The following is a 22,022-nucleotide window of genomic DNA, read 5'->3' as shown; positions in this document are numbered from 1 at the left end:
TACCGCGGGGGCGCGGGGAGAGGGGGTGTGCTTCTGCCTCCCTTTGTGCCTTCCCATCTTTTTAACAAGTTAACACCACGTATTCCCTCAACTCATCAGCAAACATTTACTATGAAAAAGGCGCTGGGATACAAAGACACTGGAGGCTCCTTCGTGCCGTACAGATATTAATTATCTGCTTGGGAAGGGGACCGACCAACGTGTACAGATATTTCGGGGGAGGTAGGGCTGAAGGTGGAACCATCAGTAGGTACCTACGGAATTTTGAGGAGGGGTCATGGTCTGCTGCCCTGGTTGATGACTTTAGCAAAAACGAGTTCAGATGAGACTAGAATCCGCTTCAGGTGTGAGCAAAAGGTGGCAGTCAGTACTAGGGAGAGAAATTATGGTCAGTGGGGAGGACAGTTCTGTGGAGGAAACAGGAGACAAGGTTCTAAAAGTATGGGAGGGGAAGGGTAAGCTCGGACGAAGTGAGAGAGTGGCATGGACATATATACACTACCAAACGTAAAATAGCTAGCTAGTGGGAAGCAGCCACATAGTACAGGGAGATCAGCTTGGTGCTTTGTGACCACCTAGAGGGGTGGGATAGGGAGGGTGGGAGGGAGACGCAAGAGGGAAGAGATATGGGGACATATGTATATGTATAACTGATTCACTTTGTTGTAAAGCAGAAACTAACACACCATTGTAAAGCAGTTATACTCCAATAAAGATGTTAAAAAATAAAATAAAATAAAAGTATGGGAGGCATGATCCAGGGCTCACTGATTTCGAATCTTATCATCTATGGACACTGGGGAACTGTGGAAAGTTAGAATCAAAGGGGTGAAGTAGGTGTCTGTGGTTTTGTTTTTTAATGGTGATTTCGAGAGAGAGCAGTCCAGGGTGGTTGTAGAATGGGTTGCTAGGGTGAAACTGTCACCACCTGGTTATGTGAGTGTGAGGATTTGAGCTGGCGTGAACAAAGTAGAATTAGGAAAGAAGAAATGAACTTCGGAGACATGTTTCAGGAAGAGGCCACAGGAATTGGTGATCCACTAGATGTGGAAAGAAGAGAGATGATGCCACGATTTCAGACCTGGGTGACTAGAAGAATGATGGTGTCATTGACAGAAACAGAGATACCAGTGGAGTAGGAGCTGGCTTCCTGTTGCGTTTGAGGTCTTGGGAGGAAAAACAGGTAGAGATGCAGCAGTTGAAATATGAAAATAATTCAGAAAAGAGGTTAGGAGGGAAATATAAAATTTGGAAATTATTCATATGGTTAAAGATATGGAAGTGGAGAGATGAGTGAATAGAGGTTAAAAAAACCCACTTTCTAGTCTGTGATTCAGATTATTTGAATTTTCCCTTTGATAAGGACTAGGAACTTTAGAATTGACAGATTCTATTTGGGGAACTGAGAAATTAGGATTGATGAAAACTGTCATCCAAAAAAAAAAAAAATTCCTGATGTAGGTAATCAAAGAACTCCAAAAGCCATCTAATCATTAAAGGGAAAACTAAGGCCCTTTAGCACAGACCTAGGTATAGGGTGACTCCAGTTATTTTACCTCAACTTCAAAGGCACTAGGTTGTGATGGAAAGGACACTAGAATGGGAACAGAGAACCTGGCTTCTGGTTTTAGGCCTGCCACTTATCAGCTGGGGTATTTTGCTAGACAGGCCTCCCTCGGTTTCCTCCTCTGAAAAATAATAAGGCCCAATTAAATGTTAGCTGAAGGTTCCAGCTTTAAAACTATGAATAATACTGCTTTAAATTTGGAGCATGTGTCGTAATACGTTTAGCCACGATCCCCTTCCTTTACATCCATTCCTTTCTTCATTTTATTTTTCTTCACATAACTTAGGCTAAGAACATAATAACCAGCAGGAACAGTGAATGCTAAAATGTAGTCTCACAAATATGCTTAAATGATAACCTCGTAGGCACTCTCTTGTCTTCCCAATTAGGTTGCAAGCTCCTTGAGGTCATGTCTTATATTTTATTGTATCTGAAATAAATACATCATAATTGTGTGATAAACTGATTTCTTCAAGTCTTATTTTTCTCTGGTCAACCTGCCTGTTTCCTTGTGACTATACTGATCTCTTTAGGCCCCAGACTTAATAAATATACTCTGGTGCTTATTCCCATGGTCGATTCTGCTTTGTCAGACTTCCAAATCTTTTTGAAAGCATATTGGTTAATTCTCACCAGGCAGAGTATAGGTTTACAAATGTAAGTAGCAGTAACAAAAAAGACCTAGTCAAACCTCTTTTATCAAGCTTTCCTATTTCTTTACTTCACATGTCTCCATACTAAAAATAGATGTACTTTCAGCAGTAAAGTGACTTAGGAGTCCTTAGCACCCTCTTATATCCAAGAATACCCTCCAAAGTAAACATGCAATGTCAGTAAAAACAGTGTATTTGCTATGCAAATATAGCTTAAAGAAAAAGTCTCCTAGCCCCTTATTCAATCAGATTGTTGTCCCTAAACTCCTCTAAAATAGAAATTCTGGAACTGCTATCAGTGGATCAGAGAAGTGCAGGCATAAATTCCATTAAGGATGGAAGGAAAGGCAACTTAAAAGGAAGCAAAGTATTCTTCCCTCTCTTTATAGCAATAAGAGCTGTGATGCTGGTACCCAGAAGCATTTTTTCTAGCCATCTCAGTTCTCTATCTTAGATTGTGAGTGATCTGTGTCTGGATCATAACTAAGAATTAACCAGCTTTTATACAAAAGTTGACACTTTACCTTCTGCACAACTCTGGATCCCTGGGAAATGAAGGCATACAATCAAACATCTTTTAAGATAAGTAGCCATTACCTTAAACTGACAAATGAAGCCCAGGTCACTTTTCAAGCTCAGATTTCACATCTAATTTGAGGACTGAAGAATTCACAAGAGTATTTCGGGTACCAAATTTGCTTAGGTGTTCCAGGATATGAAAGGAGCAATAGGATGAGAAGAGATATTGGGGACTTTTGCAAAGTTTATTCAACAAGCATTTACTGAACGGCAGGCACTGTGCTGAGCTTTGCAATTATAGCAGTGACCCAGACGTGTTCTCCACTGTCACAGAGTTTTCAGAATGCAATAGAAAAGCCATTAAAGATACAAGAAGTGTGCTAAGTGGGCATATATGAGGACCTACAGCAGGACACATTTTTGGAAAGCCATAAAGACAAAGAAGCTTCCAAGACAAAGAAGCTCTAAGTCCATATGAGAAGAATAATGAGAATTTGCTGGACAGAAAGGTAGGAAAGCTATTCCAGGCAAAGGGAACAGCAAGTACAAAGGCCCAAGAGCATTTAACAAGTGCAAAGACTAAATCCCCTAGTAGCTAAGTAAAGACATTGCCAGGAGGTCATAATAATCCTCATAGAGGTAGTAATAGTAGTAGTGATAGCAGTACTAATAACAGTGTTAGCTAATATTTTCTGAGAACTCATGTGCCATTCACTGAGCTAAGAGTTTTACACACGCTCACTCCACCCAATCTTCAAAGTAACCCGACAAGGCAGTTTAAATCATCATACTACGCCGTAGAGCAGGAAGAAATCTTGGAAATCTTAGGCAACTTGTCTTCCCTCAGGGAACAAGATATAAACTTTAGGGCTTGTTCATTTCCACTAAGCAGTTCTCCAACTTTCTGGTCTCAGGGTTCCTTTACACTCTAAAAAATCCTTGAGATAAAATAAATAAGCCATGGGGGTGGCATATTAATATACAGCATAAGGTATATGGTCAATAATATTGTAATAATTTTGTATGGGGACAGATGGTTACTAGACTTATTGTGGTCATTCTTTCATAATGTATGCACATGCCAAATCACTATACTACCTGAAACTAACATAACATTGCATGTCAACGATATTTCAAAAGAAATAAAATTTTAAAATAAATAAATAAGTCCTTGAGAACATCAAATAGCTTTTGTTTATGTGAGTTATACCTGTCAATATTCATCATACAGGAGATTAAAACTGAAATCTTTTAATTCATTTAAACATAACAACAAAGCCACATATATTAACGTAAATAACATATTTTAATGAAAAATAACTGTTGTCCAAAGTAAAAAAAAGTTAGTGAGCAGAGTGTTATTGTTTTATAGTTTTGCAAATTTCTTTAATATCGGGCCTAATATAAGACGGCTGATTCTCATATCTGCTTCTGCATTTAATCTATTCCAGTATCATATTACATTTACCCTGTGGAAGATCCCACTGTACACTCATAAGAGAGGACAGTGAAAATAACATCTTAGTATTCTTATGAGAAGAGTTTTGGCCTTGCAGACACCCCAGAGAAATGACGGTTGATGTTATTTTTTGGCAAGATCCTAGAGTTATTATTAAATGGCACTATTAAATGAAAGGCTGGTGAGCACTTTGAACGTGAACACTAGGAACCAGCATGGACTCATTGAAATCAAGATGTACCAGATAAATCTAATTTTCTCTACTGGGATCATAGAGGACAGTGAGGACTTCTGTCAGTGAAATGTGACAAAGTTTCTCATGTTGGCTTTGTAAGTCAGAAGGGGATTTTAACTGATGACAGTACAACATAAATTGCTGTTAGGCTGAAAACAGCCTAGAAGCTATACTCCCGAAGTGTTGATGTCACTAAGCGTGCAGTGTTATCTTAAGAAGGGATGTTGTTGGGCTCTGTCTAGCCTGCCCTGTTCAACATTTCTACAACTTGGAGGAAGACCTAAGTGGCATGCCTATCTAATTAGGGAATAACATGTATCTGAAGGAATAGCTAACATATTACATAGAAGAATCATATCAAAACTTAAAAACTTTTACTCACAAACCTTGATTGACACCTCACTGCCTACTAAAGTCCCAGATCCTTAGGGCATATTCAAAACTCTCCATTAGCTCACCCAAATTTCCCTCCCCAACATTACCTTCCATCTTTGTGGGCTACATGCTGCCCCTCTCCCCCAGCACCTCTCACCTCCTCCTTGGAATTTTCCTACCTCAGTTCTCACTCATCATCACATCTGGCCACCAAGAATACTGTGCTCTTCCTCCATCACAGGTGTGGCAGTGGCAGATTCCATTCAAAGAGAACATTACTGAAATCTAAGGGAAACATAAAATGTCATGATAATAGTCCAGTTTCTGAAACTGAGATTTCTGTCTTAGATCCAATACAGATAAGCTTTCATCCCCAGATAACTGTATCTTAGACCCAGATGAGCTGGTAAAACATTATAGATACATTACTTGGTTTCTTAGGGTCTCCAGAGCTTCCAGGAGACACATGATGCTGTTTTTTGGATAAACCAAATTCTCAGACCCAAACTTCCAGACATTCTAGGAAGACCAATAGTATCAACCTACATGACATTCAGAATATCACCAATTTCTTGGATTTAGGCACATGTGATTAGGAAGGAGAACTCTTCTATTTGCTGGTATCTGGAAAAGCCAGAATTATATTTCATAAGGTAAGTATTCGTTTCATTTAATAACTGCTCATAAGTAATCAAGTGACAGCAACCACCTTCTATATAAAATTTTCAGGTACCTGTAGATTTTTCATGGCCCCTCTTTACTATAAACACCATTAGATGAGCCAATACATAATCACGTGTCTTCACTAGCCATTATTTTCTCTTCAAAATGCAATTCTTAAAAAACTGATATGCCTGGTCTCTGTTTTCTTCATTTTGCTTGCCTCCAAAAAGTCTACAACCAGGTGATATAGTTTTTCTGGTCTACCTAGAAAGGGGATAGAGGAAGGAGTGAAGGAATGACTACTTTCCAGTAGCTGGCTCAGGACCTCTCAAGAGTGGATTAACCAGTTTATTATAATCAGAAAATCCTGATCAAATTTCAAAGTCTCTTTTCCATCTACAATTCTTTTATATTATTCTTTTTCAAGTTGAAATTTTTCTAGCAAATATTTTTATAACTTTTACTTGTTTTTTGTTTTGGGGGTTTTTTTTGCCACCATTGGCTTTTCTCTAACTTTTTATTGTCCATTTCTATTAAGCCCCTGTCCTCGTGGTTTGTAACACCTTCCAATTTACTATCAGCTGCAAATTTCATTAACATGCTATTTACTCCCTCTTCCAGATCATTAATAAATGCTATTTTCTTATGTGTTAAATTTTGTGGTCGAATAGATTTAATTTGCTGTTGTAATTTCAGTGCATGTTTTCTAAAGATACAATGCAGTTAAGAATGGTCTTAACATAGGCTTAAATCCATACCCAGTTTATAGTTATTTTACTATTATGCAATCCATTTGTGTTCTCTAATCAGCACTGTTGTGAGCTCCATTGAAGCAATAATCTATTGATTTTCTCTTCCTTCTTTTTCAATATAGTCATCATCTTGGCTTTAAATACACAGCAGTAGCAGAGTTAGAACTATTGTGTAGTTCTAATCCACCACTATTTATAAAAGAAAATTAAGTCTTTTCTCAGTGGATATTCTTCCACTGATAAAAGGAATATTCTAACATTAAAAATTATTTTATAACCATAATATTTGATTCTCCTATGTATGGTATAATGTTCTAAAAAGAAATAGATTCTAGATTTTTAAAGCAAGTAAATGTAATGTATATTACATTTATAGAAATTAAATAGATATTTTATATAAATAATATATAATATCTATATCTAGAGAGAGAGATAGATACATTAGAAGTGTGTGTATATATTTTCTTTTATAATAAATCAGCTCACTGACTCCCTGACTCCTAGAGACTCTGGGGTGATTTTGTTTTTTATAAAAGACTTGGACATGCCACCTTCAAATCAGAGAATGAGATTCATTAAGCCTTTGCTTCACTTTGTGTCACACATCATCCTACTTATTAGGGCCCTCAATAGTGGCAGTTTTCATTTTCAATGAGATGAGGCTTCCCACATGTCACTGAATGTTCACATATTGAAAATTTTTTTCTTAATTTATTTTTGGCTGCGTTTGGTGTTTGTTTCTGCACGCGGGCTTTCTCTAGTTGCTGCGAGCGAGGTCTACTCTTCCTCGCGGTGCGCGGGCTTCTCATTGTGGTGGCTGCTCTTGTTGCGGAGCTCGGGCTCTAGGCATGCAGTCATCAGTAGTTGTGGCCCATGGGCTTAGTTGCTCTGTGGCATGAGGGATCTTCCTGAACCAGGGATTGAACCCATTTCCCCTGCACTGGCAGGCAGATTCTTAACCACTGCGTCACCAGGGAAGTCCCACATATTGAAATTTTAAATAATTTTTCAGGAGGTTAGTCTTCATGTTTCTATACAATTCAATACATAATATTTCCAGGAAATATTTTCTCTTCCCTCACTCTCAATCTCTCTTTTTTCCCCTTATAAAGTCAACTGAGTACAATCCCATGGTAATCTTTTCTTTTCCACATTGAGAAATTTAACCTCTAGATCTCAGTTTCCCCATCTGTGAATTTGTAACCGAGCAGGACCCTATGGGACCTTCCCGGGACAGACCCTTCCCCCATATTCTCTGCTTTAGCTCCTCTCTAAAGTGCCTAGATATAAATACGTGATGCACGTTTCCTGAGTTGTTTTACAGATCCTAAAACCACCACCAAATGGAAGAAATTAACTACTTGATAATCGTGAGCATGTAGCCCCCAGACCTGCTGGCACCTGAGGATTGATAATAAGCCCTATGACACAGCCTGTTACCTCACCATCAACCAATCAGAGTATTGTGGACGAGTTGGTTACACACCCTGTGACTCCTCTCCCTCACCTTGCCTCTAAAATGTGTCGACTGAAAACAAAATGCACAGCATGAGAGTTGTGAGTTAAGTTTTACTGGGGGCAAATTGAGGATTATAGCCCAGGAGACAGCATTTCAGATAGCTCTGAGAAACTGCTCCAAAGAGGCAGGGAGAAGGTCAGTATATATGCGATTTTGGTGAAGAGGGAGTACATGCAATTAAGCACATTTTTTGCAGAAGGTTGCTGCTAGTCATAAGGAGCAGACGTCACCATGAAGGATTCTAGCATTTTCCTAGACATGAGGAGATGCAAGAACTGGGTTCACAAAATCTTCTCCTGAAAATATCTAATTATCTGAAGACCTGTTCCGCCAGTTTTTCCCAGAGCACAGAGTGCCTCATTCCTGATCTCCACCCTGAATTCCTTTCAAGGAGTGTTGAAAGTCAGTACCTGCAGCGGTTCATGATTTAATGCTTGTAGAGGTAGATGGCAAGTGCCAATTTGTAGCTGGCAAATACTTTCTTGAAATCCAAAGGGGAGTTTGGCTTTTTGGACACCAGCCATCCTGAACTCCTTGTTTGGTGCCCTGCAATAAACGCTGCATTTTCCTTCACCACAACCCGGTGTCAGTAGATTGGCTTTACTATGCGCAGGTGGGGGGACCCCTTTGGTTCGGTAATAAGTTGTCCTCTCATAACTCGCCTGTTCATCTTGGAGTGTTGTCAAGTTCAAATGAGATGATTCATGCAAATGTGTTTTATAAGTGATATCAAAGCAAATAAATGGTATTATTTTTATTGAAACATAGTAAAGACAACAAATATTTTTTTCATTGAGAAATAAAAGCTGTTTTTCCAGAGATTCTCCATGTTGAACTTTCAGTAAATGTCCACTTTTCTGGCAAAAGACATACTATCCTTTCATAACTGGCTCTCAATGCAATTCAGTACTAAATTTAAGATTTGAAGAGAAAAATATATGCATTTTAGATAACTAAACGACATGCAATTTTATATTCCAGGTTCATAGTTTCACAGTAGACCTCTGAGTTTAAAAAGACATCAAAAAAACAAGTAAAATCTGTTTTACCATGGAAAACTTTTTTATTCTTTTTTCTTGCTTTTGAAGTCTGAAAGAGTTGAATTTTGGCTGAAAACATTAATTGAGCTATCAATTTAATTTTCTATCCAGAGCAAAACTTTGGCGATTTTATGAGTTGATGATGTTGATTATTTTTTCTGCTACAAAAAGCTTTACTGTTCCCGTTTGGCCCAAGGCTTGGGAGAGGGCTCCAGGGTGGTTACAAAGCTGCCTAGTGGCTGCAGGGACGGGCTTCAGGCAGAAGCCTTGACACCACAGGGCTCCTCAAAGGCCGCTGTGGGAGAGGCTGGGACCTGAGACCCTTTACTGGAGTGCCTCCACCTGGACAAATGTCCCCTCCAGCAACAGAATACAAAGAAACTATAAGGGACTAAAAATAACTGCCTGCATGCACAGTTGGGGCAAATTATGAACAAAGAGATACAAAAAGGCCAAAGCCCAACTGACACTTCTGAGGTGTGGGGAGCAAAAGCAGGATACTAGGCATGATCCCTGCTCACAGCACCAACAAAGGGATGGGCAGACCACCTAGGCCGCCCCTCCAGCTCCACCCACCGATCTACCCCTACCCTCACCCCATTTAAGGGACCAGTGCAACACACCCTCGCCATTCCCAGGAACGAGCGAGGGCACCTGTTACTTGCTTTTGCTCCCTCATGCTGCAGCATGAGTCTCAATAAAGCCTTGCCTAAATTTCCCGTCTGGCCTCCTATCAATTACTATTGATTAAAGAGTCCAAGAACCCAGGTTGGTAACAGCTGGGCTCCAGAAGGCCCTAGCCATGCTTGAGGGTGAGCGTTTGGAAGAGAGCTCGCCCACCCCAGCCTGGGGACCAACCAGCTTGCAGAGGTGAGTCACGTGGTCCTCATCTTCTCAGGGAGTTTCACCTGCTCAGTCAGGTCGCGGCTCTCCGGGAAGTCAGAGAGCGGGGGGTCTGGCGGGCGGCTTCCACAGAGTCCTGGGTTTTACTCCACTCATCCTGGGGCGGCTTCTGCACGTCCAGGAAGAGGGCACAGCCGCCCCTCTGGCTTTGTATTTTCAAGAGACGGCTGGGCACCCTCGCGCTTCTCCTCGGCCAATTCGTGGAAAAAGTGGCCCACGCTCGCCAGAGCCACGTCGTCTCGGTGGAAATAGGAGCCCAGAGAGAGGTAGGTGTTGAAGGCCTGCAGATGCAGGTTGACCAGGCCGTGGACGGTGACCTCCACCTCGGTGGAATAATTCTAACGAATCTGGGAGCTCATGGTTGATTGGTAATAAAGCGCTAAGCTCAAAAAGTGGTGTTGGCTGGTCCCGGTGGCCGAGGATATCTCAGTGGTTGGTTCTGAAGGCTGCGACTGGAAAAAGGTTGGAGGGTGGTCGGAGGCTGGAGCATAGGGCGTCCCTGGGCCTGTTCTGTCCAAATACTGTTGAAGCAAGAGACAGATCCACGGACCGCCAAGCCCACTGCCTCAGACTTTAATCAATATATAAAATTATTACTGAGATACTCTCTTTTTCATCCACGTTCAGTTTCCAAAAATCTAGTATGTATTTCAAACTTTAGCAGGTCTCAATTTGAACTAGTTATATCTCAAGCACTTGACAGCCTCATGTGCCTAGCGGCTACTATGTTGGATAGTGCTTGCAGGTCTAGGAGTTTGGCTGACCAAATCTTTGAAAGGTAGCAGAAAGTTGCTTTAAATATATCTTCTGATTTATTTCCCATTATCTTCATTTTTTAAATTAAAAAAAATGAAGCAGGAACAAAATTGAGGTAACTGAAAAATCCTCGTAGAGAATGGTTAACTAAGTATTTACTGCTTTCACATACTACTTAATATTGAATATTTCTACCTCATGAGTAACAATTTATAATGTGTGAAAAAAGATGTGAAAAAATATCTACTCTTACTCCAGTTGGACGCTGGAGCTATTTCTGTTTATGGAATCTATGTGATTATGCTGAATGCTAAACATCAGTGCTAACATTCTCCCCAAGTGGTAAATACTTTCCTTTATTGGGTCTTTAATGATGAAATAAACAGGAAAGAAAAAAAACAAATGGATTTCACTATTCTATGCAGGTGAAAACCATGTTTTTCAACGTATTCTTTTCACAATAAAAAGTATTTGATCTGAGGGCCTCTATAATCCCAGGACACACAATCGTCCTCTGTTGTATGACAACTTCCTGCCATGAATAATTATTTTCCAAAAGCGTATCAGGCCAGAGATGAAGCAGAGAGTGGGGGAAAGAGGCCATGGTGACCTTAGGCAGATTTTTTTACTAGTAGGAATCAGTTGGCTAGTTATTACCACCTGGCGCTGCTAATGAGTCTAGCTGGGAAAATAAAGCTGCAAAGCATTCCACAGCAGGCTGTGCTGTGGTCCAGGTCTGGGGAGTCCTTTGGGGTCTGGTGAGCATGTGAAGATGCATTTTAAGGTGTTTTGATTATTACAGAAATTGAACTCTTAGTTCTTCAGTTTTAAAAGAAACTTGTTGGGCTTCCCTGGTAGCGCAGTGGTTGAGAATCCGCCTGCCAGTGCAGGAGACACGGGTTCGTGCCCTGGTCCGGGAGGATCCCACATGCCGCGGAGCAGCTAAGCCCGTGAGCCATGGCCGCTAGGCCTGTGCGTTCGGAGCCTGTGCTCCGCAACGGGAGAGGCCACAACAGTGAGAGGCCCGCATACCGCAAAAAAAAAAAATAAATAAATAAAAGAAACTTGTTGGGAATTCCCTGGAGGTCTAGTGGTTAGAACTCTGTGCTCTCACTGCAGAGGGCTGGGGTTCTATCCCTGGTTGGGGAACTAAGATCCTACAAGCCGCACAGTGCAACCAAAATTCATTTTAATAATACAATTTAATTGAACTCATATCTAAAATATTTTCAGCCTTTTTTTTTTTTTTTTTGTCTGCAAAAAGCTTTAATGTTCCCATTTGGCCCAAGGCTTGGGAGAGGGCTCCAGGGTGGTTACAAAGCTGCCTAGTGGCTGCAGGGACGGGCTTCAGGCAGAAGCCTTGACACCACAGGGCTCCTCAAAGGCCGCTGTGGGAGAAGCTGGGACCTGGGACGCTTTATTGGAGTGCTTGCACCCGGACAAATGTCTTCTCCAGCAACAGAATACAAAGAAACCTTATAAGGGACTAAAAATAACTGCCTGGGGCTTCCCTGGTGGCACAGTGGTTGAGAGTCTGCCTGCCGATGCAGGGGACGTGGGTTCGTGCCCCGGTCTGGGAAGATCCCACATGCCGCGGAGCGGCTGGGCCCGTGAGCCATGGCCGCTGAGCCTGCGCGTCCAGACCCTGTGCTCCGCAACGGGAGAGGCCACAGCAGTGAGAGGCCCGCGTACAACAAAAACAAAAACTGCCTGCATGCACAGTTGGGGCAAATTATGAACAAAGAGATACAAAAAGGCCAAAGCCCAACTGACACTTCTGAGGCGTGGGGAGCAAAAGCAGGATACTAGGCATGATCCCTGCTCACAGCAGCACCAAGGGATGGGCAGACCACCTAGGCCGCCCCTCCAGCCCCACCCACCGATCTACCCCTACCCTCACCCCATTTAAGGGACCAGTGCAACACACCCTCGCCATTCCCAGGAACGAGCGAGGGCACCTGTTACTTGCTTTTGCTCCCTCATGCTGCAGCATGAGTCTCAATAAAGCCTTGCCTAAATTTCCCGTCTGGCCTCCTATCAATTACTATTGATTAAGAGTCCAAGAACCCAGGTTGGTAACAGCTGGGCTCCAGAAGGCCCTAGCCATGCTTGAGGGTGAGCGTTTGGAAGAGAGCTCGCCCACCCCAGCCTGGGGACCAACCAGCTTGCAGAGGTGAGTCACGTGGTCCTCATCTTCTCAGGGAGTTTCACCTGCTCAGTCAGGTCGCGGCTCTCCGGGAAGTTACAGAGCGGGGGGTCTGTGGTCAGCTTCCACAGAGTCCTGGGTTTTACCTCACTCATCTTGGGGCGGCTTCTGCATGTCCAGAAAGAGGGCACAGCCGCCCCTCTGGCTTTGTATTTTCAAGAGACGGCTGGGCACCCTCGCGCTTCTCCTCGGCCAATTCGTGGAAAAAGTGGCCCACGCTCGCCAGAGCCACGTCGTCTCGGTGGAAATAGGAGCCCAGAGAGAGGTAGGTGTTGAAGGCCTGCAGATGCAGGTTGACCAGGCCGTGGACGGTGACCTCCACCTCGGTGGAATAATTCTAACGAATCTGGGAGCTCATGGTTGATTGGTAATAAAGCGCTAAGCTCAAAAAGTGGTGTTGGCTGGTCCCGGTGGCCGAGGATATCTCAGTGGTTGGTTCTGAAGGCTGCTACTGGAAAAAGGTTGTAGAGTAGTCAGAGGTGTCAATGAAAATAATCCATAAACAATCAATAATAAGAATAGAAACGTTTTATTTGAGCCTAACTGATGTCTAGCCCCGATTCCCACTTACCAGATTACTCTGAGAAACTACTCCAGAGAAGGAGGGTTTTCAGCACAGTTTTATATCTTGTCAGAACAAAGAACACTGAACAAGTCAGGATTACATTTCTTTAAGATTTCAAAAAAAGAGAACAGGGAATTCCCTGGCCGTCCAGTGGTTAGGACTTCGTGCTCTCACAGCCAAGAGCCCAGGTTCAATCCCTGGTCAGGGAACTAATATCCCCACAAGCCGCCTGCTGCGGCCAAAACAAAACCAGAAAACAAAACAGATCAGCATGTACACAGTGAGTCAGTATGGTCTTGACACCTGGGAAGGCAGTCTTACATTCAAAGGAGTACCAGCATTGGCATCCCAGGAAGAGGGGCATTTAACATGGATATTATTTACTTCTGGTCAATGTGCCCTTTTCTTTAATAAGTTTTTTTAACATCTTTATTGGAGTATAATTGCTTTACAATGGTGTGTTAGTTTCTGCTGTATAACAAAGTGAATCAACTATACATACACATATATCCCCATATCCCTTCCCTTTTGGGTCTCCCTCCCTATTCCACCCCTCTAGGTGGTCACATAGCACCGAGCGGATCTCCCTGTGCTATGCGGCTGCTTCCCACTAGCTATCTGTTTTACATTTGGTAGTGCCACTCTCTCACTTTGTCTCAGCTTACCCTTCCGCCTCCCCATGTCCTCAAGTCCATTTTCTACATCTGTGTCTTTTCCTGTCCTGCCCCTAGGTTCTTCAGAACCTTTTTTTTTGGTAAGATTCCATATATATGTCTTAGCATATCGTATTTGTTTTTCTCTTTCTGACTTACTCTGTATGACAGACTCTAGATCCATCCACCTCACTATAAATAACTCCATTTCTTTTTATGGCTGAATAATATTCCATTGTATATGTGTGCCACATCTTCTTTTTTTTTTTTAACGTCTTTATTTGAGTATAACTGTTTTACAATAGTGTGTTAGTTTCTCCTTTACAACAAAGTGAATCAGTTATATATATACATATGTTCCCATATCTCTTCCCTCTTGCATCACCCTCCCTCCCATCCTCCCTATCCCACCCCTCTAGGTGGTCACAAAGCACAGAGGTGATCTCCCTGTGCTATGCGGCAGCTTCCCACTAGCTATCTAATTTACATTTGATAGTGTATATATTCCCTGCCACTCTCTCACTTCGTCACAGCTTACCCTTCCCCCTCCCCATATCCTCAAGTCCATGCTCTAGTAAGTCTGTTTTATTCCCGTCCTACCACTAATCTCTTCATGACATTTTTTTTCCTTAGAGTCCATATATATGTGTTAGCATACGGTATTTGTTTTTCTCCTTCTGACTTACTTCACTCTGTATGACAGACTCCAGGTCCATCCACCTCATTATAAATAACTCAGTTTCATTTCTTTTTATGGCTGAGTAATATTCCATTGTATATATGTGCCACATCTTCTTTATCCATTCATCTGTTGATGGACACTTAGGTTGCTTCCATGCCCTGGCTATTATAAATAGTGCTGCAATGAACATTGTGGTACATGTCTCTTTTTGAATTATGGTTTTCTCAGGGTATATGCCCAGTAGTGGGATTGCTGGGTTGTATGGTAGTTCTATTTTTAGTTTTTAAAGTAACCTCCATACTGTTCTCCATAGCGGCTGTATCAGTTTACATTCTCACCAACAGTGCAAGAAGGTTCCCTTTTCTCCACACCCTCTCCAGCATTTGTTGTTTGTAGATTTTCTGATGATGCCCATTCTAACTGTGGGAGGTGATACCTCATTGTAGTTTTGATTTGCATTTCTCTAATAATTAGTGATGTTGAGAAGCTTTTCTTGTGCTTCTTGGCCATCTTTATGCCTTCTTTGGAGAAATGTCTATTTAAGTCTTCTGCCCATTTTGGATTGGGTTGTTTGTTTTTTTAATATTGAGCTGCATGAGCTGTTTATATATTTTGGAGATTAATCCTTTTCCATTGATTTGCTTGCAAATTTTTCTCCCATTCTGAGGATTGTCTTTTTGTCTTCTTTATGGTTTCCTTTGCTGTGCAAAAGCTTTTAAGTTTCATTAGGTCCCATTTGTTTATTTTAGTTTTTATTTTCATTTCTCTAGGAGCTGGGTCAAAAAGGATCTTGGTGTGATTTAAGTCATGGAGTGTTCTGCCTATGTTATCCTCTAAGAGTTTTATAATGTCTGGTCTTGCATTGAGGTCTCTAATCCATTTTGAGTTTATTTTTGTGTATGATGTTAGGGAGTGTTCTAATTTCATTCTTTTACATGTAGCTGTCCACTTTTCCCACACCACTTATTGAAGAGGCTGTCTTTTCTCCATTGTATTTTCTTGCCTCATTTATCAAAGATAAGGTGACCATATGTGCGTGGGTTTATCTCTGGGCTTTCTATCCTGTTCCATTAATCTATATTTCTGTTTTTTGTGCCAGTACCATACTGTCTTGATTACTACAGCTTTGTAGTATAGTCTGAAGTCCGGAAGCCTGATTCCTCTAGCTCTGTTTTTCTTTCTCAAGATTGCTTTGGCTATTTGGGGTCTTTTGTGTTTCCATACAAATTGTGAAATTTTTTGTTCTAGTTCTGTGAAAATGCCAGTGGTAGTTTGATAGGGATTGCATTGAATCTGTAGATTGCTTTGGGTAGTATATTCATTTTCACAATGTTGATTCTTCCAATCCAAGAACATGGTATATCTCTCTATCTGTTTGTGTCATCTTTAATTTCTTTCATCAGTGTCCTATATTTTCTGCATACGGGTTTTTTTGTCTCCTTAGGTAGGTTTATTCCTTGGTATTTTATTCTTTTTTGTTGCAATAGTAAATGGGAGTGTTTCCTTAATTTCCCTTTCAGATTTTTCATCACATGTATATAGGAATGCAAGAGATTTCTGTACAGTAATTTTGTATCCTGCTACTCTACCAGATTCATTGATTAGTTCTAGTAGTTTTCTGGTAGCATCCTTAGGATTCTCTTCATATAGTATCATGTCATCTGCAAACAGTGACAGTTTTACTTCTTCTTTTCCTATTTGGATTCCTTTTATTTCTTTTTTCTTCTCTGATTGTTGTGACTTAAAACTTCCAAAACTATGTTGAATAATAGTGGTGAGAGTGGGCAGCCTTGTCTTGTTCCTGGTCTTAGTGGAAATGCTTTCAGATTTTCACCATTGAGAATGATGTTGGCTGTGGGTTTGTCATATATGGCCTTTATTATGTTGAGGTTAAGTTCCCTCTATGTCTACTTTTTGGAGGGTTTTTATCCTAAATCAGTGTTGAATTTTGTCAAACACTTTTTTTGCATCTATTGTGATGATCATATGGTTTTTCTCCTTCAGTTTGTTAATGTGATGTATCACATTGATTGATTTGCATATAATGAAGGATCTTTGCATTCCTGGGATAAACTCCACTTGATCATGGTGTATGAACCTTTCAATGTGCTGTTGGATTCTGTTTGCTAGTATTTTGTTGAGGATTTTTACATCTATATTCATCAGTGGTATTGGTCTGTAGTTTTCTCTTATGGCATCTTTGTCTGGTTTTGGTATCAGAGTGTTAGTGGCCTTATAGAATGAGTTTGGGAGTGTTCCTCCCTCTGCTATATTTTGGAAGAGTTTGAGAAGGATAGGTGCTCGCTCTTCTTTAAATGTTTGATAGAATTTGCCTATGAAGCCATCTGGTCCTGGGCTTTTGTTTGTTGGAAGAATTTTAATCATAGTTTCAATTTCAGTGCGTGTGATTAGTCTGTTTGTATTTTCTATTTCTTCCAGGTTCAATCTCAGAAGGTTGTGCTTTTATAAGAATGTGTCCATTTCTTCCAGGTTGTCCATTTTATTGGCATATAGTTGCTTGTAGTAATCTCTCATGATCCTTTGTATTTCTGCAGTATCAGTTCTTACTTTTCCTTTTTCATTTCTAATTCTATTGATTTGAGTCTTCTCCCCTTTTTTTTGATGAGTCTGGCTAATGGTTTATCAATTTTGTTTTTTTTCTCAAAGAACCAGCTTTTAGTTTTATTGTCTTTGCTATTGTTTCTATCATTTCTTTTTCATTTCTTTCTAATGTGTTCATTATGATTTCTTTTCTTCTGCTAACTTTGGGGTTTTTTGCTCTTCTTTTTCTAATTGCTTTAGGTGTAAGTTTAGGTTGTTTAATAGAGGTTTTTCTTGTTTCTTGAGGTAGGATTATATTGCTATAAACTTCCCTTTAGAACTGCTTCTGCTGCATCCCATAGGTTTTGTGTCGTTGTGTTTTCATTGTCATTTGTTTCTAGGTATTTTTTGATTTCCTCTTTGATTTCTTCAGTGATCTCTTGGTTATTTAGTAACGTACTGTTTGGGCTCCATGTGTTTATATTTTTTACAGCTATTTTCCTGTAATTGATATTTAGTGTCATAGCGTTGTGGTCAGAAAAGATACTTGATATGATTTCAGTTTTCTTAAATTTACCAAGTGTTGATTTGTGACCCAAGATATGGTCTTTCCTGGAGAATGTTCTGTCAACACTTGAGAAGAAAGTGTATTTTGCCGCTTTCGTGAGGAATGTCCTGTAAATGTTGATTAAGTCTATTTGGTCTATTGTGCCATTTAAAGCTTGAGTTTCCTTTATTTTCATTTTGGATGATCTGTCCATTGATGAAAGTGGGGTGTTAAAGTCCTCTACTATTACTGTGTTACTGTCGATTTCCCCTTTTATGGCTGTTAGTAATTGCCTTATGTATTGAGGTGCTCCTATTTTGGGTGCATAAATATTTACAATTGTTATATCTTCTTCTTGGGTTGATCCCTTGATCATTATGTAGTGTCCTTTCTTGTCTCTTATAATAGTTTTTATTTTAAAGTCTATCTTGTCTGAAATGAATATTGCTACTCCAGCTTTCTTTTGATTCCCCTTTGTATGGAATATCTTTTTCCATCCCCTCTCTTTCAGTCTGTATGTGTCCCTAAGTCTGAAGTGGGTCTCTTGTAGACAGCATATATACAGGTCTTGTTTCTGTATCCATTTAGCTAGTCTGTGTCTTTTGGTTGGAGCATTTAATCCATTTACCTTTAAAGTAATTATAGATATGTATGTTCCTATTACTGTTTTCTTAATTGTTTTGGGTTTGTTTTTGTAGGTCTTTTTCTTCTTCTGTGTTTCCCACTTAAAGAAGTTCCTTTAGCATTTGTTGTCTGTAAAGATTTTGATTTCTTGTCAGATCTGAATGAGATCCTTGCTGGGTAGAGTAATCTTGGTTGTAGGGTTTTCCCTTTTATCAGAAACATGTCCTGCCACTCCCATCTGGCCTGCAGAGTTTCTGCTGAAAAATTAGCTGATAACCTTACTGGGATTCCCTTGTCTGTTATTTGTTTATTTTCCCTTGCGGCTTTTAATATTTTTTCTTTGTACTTAATTTTTGTTAGTTTGATTAATATGTGTCTTGGTGTCTTTCTCCTTGGGTTTATCCTGTATGGGACTCTCTGAGCTTCCTGGACTTGATTATTTCCTTTCCTATGTTAGGGAAGTTTTCGACTACAGTCTCTTCAAATAATTTTTCAGGCCCTTTACCTTTCTCTTCTTCTTCTGGGATACCTATAATTCGAATGATGGTGCATTTTATGTTGTCCCAGAGGTCTCTGAGACTGTCCTAATTTCTTTCCATTCTTTTTTTTTTATTTTGCTCCTCCACAGTTATTTCCACCATTCTGTCTTCCACTTCACTTATCTGTTCTTCTGCCTCAGTTATTCTGCTATTGATTCCTCTAGTGTATTTTTCATTTTAGTTATTGTGTTGTTCATCACTGATTGTTCTTTAGTTCTTCTAGGTCCTTGTTAAACATTTCTTGTATCTTCTCGACCCATGCCTCCATTCTATTTCCAAGATCTTGGATCATCTTTACTATCATTAGTCTGAGTTCTTTTTCAGATAGATTGCTTATTTCCTCTTCATTGATTTGGTCTTGTTGGATTGTACCTTGCTTCTTCATCAGCAACATATTTCTCTGGCGTCTCATTTTGTCTAACCTATTGTGTTTGTGATCTCCTTTCCACTGGCTGCAGGGTCGTAATTCCTCTTGCTTCTGTTGTCTGCCCCCCTGGTGAATGAGCTTGGTCCAGGGGCTTGTGTAGGCTCCCTGGTGAGAGGGACTGATGCCTGAGCTCTGGTGGGTGGAGCTGAGTCTTTTCCCTCTGAAGGGCAGGGCTGCATCATGTGGTGTGTTTTGGGGTGTCTTTTAGGTTAGTACAACTTTAGGCAGCCTGTCTGCTGATGGGTGAGACTGTGTTCCTGTCTTGCTGGTTGTTTGGTGTGAGGTTTCCAGCACTGGAGTCCACAGGCAGTTGTGTGGGGCCGGGTCTTGGTGTTGATGTGGATACCCCTGAAAGTGTGCATGGCAATTAATATTCCCTGTGCTCAGGAATTCTCTGGCTGTCTAGTGTCCTGGACTTAGCCCTTACCCCCAGGACCCCAGGACTGACCCCTAGCCAGGGAACCAAGAGCACACAAGCTGCACAATGTGGCCAGAGAAAAAAGAAAAGAAGACAGACAAACAAAACCCAAGACAAATAGCGAAAACAACAGCAAACAAATAGTAGCCACCACAACACACACACACAGAAAAAAAAAAAAACAAAAACAAGAGAACAAACAAAAGAATTTTAAAATGAGAGCAGTCAATGAGGACTAAACTAAAAACAAAAATTGAAAAATAAAAGAAAAACAGAAAGTAAACAACAAAAAAGTAAACATAAAATATATCCATAAAAACAATCAAAATAATAAAATAAAAAACAACAAAAACAAGAAAAATACCACAAAACAACAAAAAAGTAAAATAAAAATAGAAAAATAAAAAAATAAAAAATAAAAATTAGAAATGTAAAAAATAATAAAAGCAACAACACCAGTGACTGAACAAAACGAAACAAAAAAGAATAATAGTAATACGATTATTTTCCTGGGGCCTCTTCTGTCAGTGTCCTTGCTCCCACAGTGAGCCAGAGCCCATCTCTGCCTCCCCAGAAGGCCTTCCAATACTTCTAGGTACATCTCTGGACCTGCTGTGGCCACTGTAGGGCCAGCTCAGACTCTGACCTGGCCCAATTCCCATGTGTACTTGCCCCCAAAGTCCATTGCTGTGAAGGCTAGGCCAGTCTCAATAGTGGGAACACTCGTTGTCTATTAAGGTATTCCGAAGGTGCAGGATTTACCAAGCTGATCCTGGGGATTTAATCTGCAGCTTGTGCAACTGCCCAGAGAGATTTCCTTTCCTCTTCCTTAGTCACACCACCCCTGAGGCTCCACTTTGGTTTTGACCCCACCTCTGTGTGTGTGCCACCCTCAGGCATCTGTTCCTTGCCCAGGTGAGAGGGAGTGAAAGCGGTGGCTGCTTGGGGCACACTTACTCACTCAAGCCGGGGAGCGGTACTGCAGCCACAGGTGGGGTGTGTGTGAGTTGCCTGTAGCGGCAGAACCAGCAGGCAGTTGCAACAGACTGTGGTGTGCTCCCTCTGGCTGGAGTCCCTCCCAGTGCCTGCAGAGGTAGGAGCTGGCATGTGGGGGCAGTGGCAGCCCTGCCCTCCCCCTGCATACCTCTCAACACTGGTGCCTCGATTTTCAGGCAGACCATGCTTCTTCTAGGGGCACTCCCGGCCGCACATCCCCGCATTCCCATCCCCTCTGCTGTATCTGCGCAGCCAACAGCACTCCTCTCCCTAGTACTCAGCCCCCACAGCATTGGCAGACTCTGTCCCAGGCAGGGGCACCCAGGGCTGATTCCCAAGGAGGCTTTGGAGTGGGCGGCACTCAGGCCCCTGGAGCCCATGGGTGGAGGAGACCCCAGCCTGAGGGGTGGATGGGCCCACTCAGATGGGAGCCCCTTCCAGTGCTGGTGGCTGGGGAAAGGGGTTGTAATGGCGACTCTGCCCCTTGCACACCACTCAACAATGACACCTTGCTTCTATGGTGCCCCAGGCTTTTTCTGCAGACTTCATGGGGCTCCTTACTCCTGTCCCTTCAGGCTGTCTTTTCACAGGCAACAGCTGTCCCTTCCCTGTGTCCGTGCTCCAAATCCCATTTTCCAGCACCCGGCCCCCTTCACAACAGGAGACTTGTGACTCAGGCTGGAATGTGCAGTGCTCTGGTGTAGAGCATGCATGCAGTTCTTACTTTGTCCTGCTTTCCACAGACCATCCACTGCATTCTCCTTTGATCCCCCAAAGTTCTTTTTCTGTCCCAGCTGATTTCCCCACCGTGAAGAAGTTTTTCTGCATGTGGGGACTTCCCCTCACCTTCAGCTTACTGCCAGGGTTGCTGGTCCCTTTTTTGATTCCTCTTTTCTTTTTTTCTTCTTTCTCTCATCCTACCTGGTTGTGAGGGGATTTTTCTTGTCCTTTTACGTGTCCAAAGTCTTCTGCTAATGGTCAGCAGGTGCTCTATGAGAACTGTTCCATTTGTAGATGTATTCTTTTTTTTTAAACATTTAAAAAATTCTAAAAAATATTCTATTAACTCTTCTTTTAAAAATATTTGTTATTTATTTGGTTGTGCCAGGTCTTTTTTGCGGCAGGTGTGCTCCTTAGCCGTGGCAGCCACACTCTTTAGTTGCAACTCGCCAGCTCCTTAGTTGTGGCTTGCTGGCTCCTTAGTTGTTGCATGCAAACTCTTAGTTGCAGCATGCATGTGGGATCTAATTTCCTGATCAGGGATTGAACTTGGGCCCCCTGCATTGGAAGCATGTAGTCTTAACCACTGTGCCACCAGGGAAGTCCCTGTAGATTTGTTTTGTTTTGTTTTGTTTTGTTTTTTGGTACGGGGGCCTCTCACTG

The 22,022-nt window shown here is 41.5% G+C and overlaps 2 pseudogenes; both read right to left on the bottom strand.

Moving 5' to 3' along the window:
- Nucleotides 1-9,578: 9,578 nt before the first annotated feature.
- On the bottom strand, nucleotides 9,579-10,044 carry LOC131750398 (ferritin light chain pseudogene; annotated as a pseudogene).
- A 2,496-nt stretch (nucleotides 10,045-12,540) lies between these two features.
- LOC131750397 (ferritin light chain pseudogene) lies at nucleotides 12,541-13,005 on the bottom strand (annotated as a pseudogene).
- Between the last annotated feature and the right edge of the window lie 9,017 nt (nucleotides 13,006-22,022).

Source organism: Kogia breviceps, chromosome 2 (assembly GCF_026419965.1).
Source record: "Kogia breviceps isolate mKogBre1 chromosome 2, mKogBre1 haplotype 1, whole genome shotgun sequence".
NCBI lineage: Eukaryota > Metazoa > Chordata > Mammalia > Artiodactyla > Physeteridae > Kogia > Kogia breviceps.
Note: the sequence above shows the minus strand (reverse complement) of the source record. Positions and strands in the feature narration are given on the sequence as shown.